This window comes from Pongo pygmaeus, chromosome X (assembly GCF_028885625.2).
Source record: "Pongo pygmaeus isolate AG05252 chromosome X, NHGRI_mPonPyg2-v2.0_pri, whole genome shotgun sequence".
NCBI classification, from domain to species: domain Eukaryota; kingdom Metazoa; phylum Chordata; class Mammalia; order Primates; family Hominidae; genus Pongo; species Pongo pygmaeus.
Window position 1 is genome coordinate 99,481,641 of NC_072396.2, and position 1,332 is coordinate 99,482,972.

The 1,332-nt window shown below is 39.7% G+C and overlaps 1 pseudogene; it reads left to right on the top strand.

The window, feature by feature from the left end:
- The first annotated feature begins 286 nt into the window (after positions 1-286).
- Positions 287-776, top strand: LOC129024144 (calmodulin-alpha-like; annotated as a pseudogene).
- The last annotated feature ends 556 nt before the right edge of the window (positions 777-1,332 follow it).

Below are 1,332 nucleotides of genomic sequence, written 5' to 3' on the forward strand. Positions count from 1 at the left end.
CATTAGGAGATATACCTAATGTAAATGATGAGTTATTGTGTGCAGCACACCAACATGGCACATGTATACATATGTAACAAACCTTCACATTGTGCACACGTACCCTAGAACTTAAAGTATAATAAAAATTAAATAAATAAATAAATAAATAAGACTGAAATCTGGCAGCAGTGCTAGGAGTCTCCTGGACGCAGTGCCAGGAAGTGGCGGCGGCACAGCGCATAGCGTGCTTTAGCAGCAGCAGCAGTATTGGAGGCACACCCTCGCCATCACAGCCCCTGCGATTGTGCAGCCACCCTCGCTCCCTCTCCTCTTCCTCCCTTCGCTGGCACCATGTCTGATCAGCTGACCGAAGAACAGATTGCTGAATTCAAGGAAGCTTTCTCTATTGGATAAAGATGGCGATGGCGCCATCACAACAAAGGAACCTGGAACTGTCATGAGGTCACTGGGTCAGAACCCAACAGAAGCCGAATTGCGGGATATGATCAACGAAGTGGATGCCAATGGTAAAGGCACCATTGACTTCCCTGAATTTTTGGCTATGATGGCTAGAAAAATGAAAGATACAGATAGTAAAAAAGAAATCCATGAGGCATTCTGAGTCTTTGACAAGGGTGGCAATGGTTACATCAGTGCAGCAGAACTATGTCACGTCATGACAAACAGGAGAAAAACTAACAGATAAAGAAGTAGATGAAATGATCAGAGAAGCAGATATTGATAGAGGCTAACAAGTCAACTATGAAGAATTCATACAGACGACAGAAAAATGAAGACCTATTTTCAACTCCTTTTTCTGCCTTCTAGAAAAATCAAATTGAATCTTTTACTTACCTCTTATTAAAAAAACAGAAAAATGAAAAAAGTTCATTTATTTATTTCTACATAGCAAAACTGAATGTCAAAAGTACCTTCTGACCACACACAAAATCTGTATGTATTGGTTGATGGTCCTGCCCCCTAAAGATCAAGCTACACATCAGTTTTACAATATAAATACTTGTACTACCTTAATGAAAAGGGCTCCTTAAAGTGCCACTTGCTAATGATTAATACACTGTTCGGGGTGGCCAGTTTTTTACGCATGCAAATTGACGATTGAGCACAGTCAGGCATTTATATTAAAAACGAAAAATGGAAAAACAAATTCAAAACCTACTCAAATGTGTTCTAGTTCAATTTGTTTAGTATAAATTGTTATGGCTGGTTTACGGAAAACAAACACATTTAAAATTCGTTTAGCTCAGGATGACATGCAGAAAAATGGGTGAAGGATAAACCATGAGACGTGGCCTCACTAGTAGGATCGTCCTCTTTTACTTCATGTGC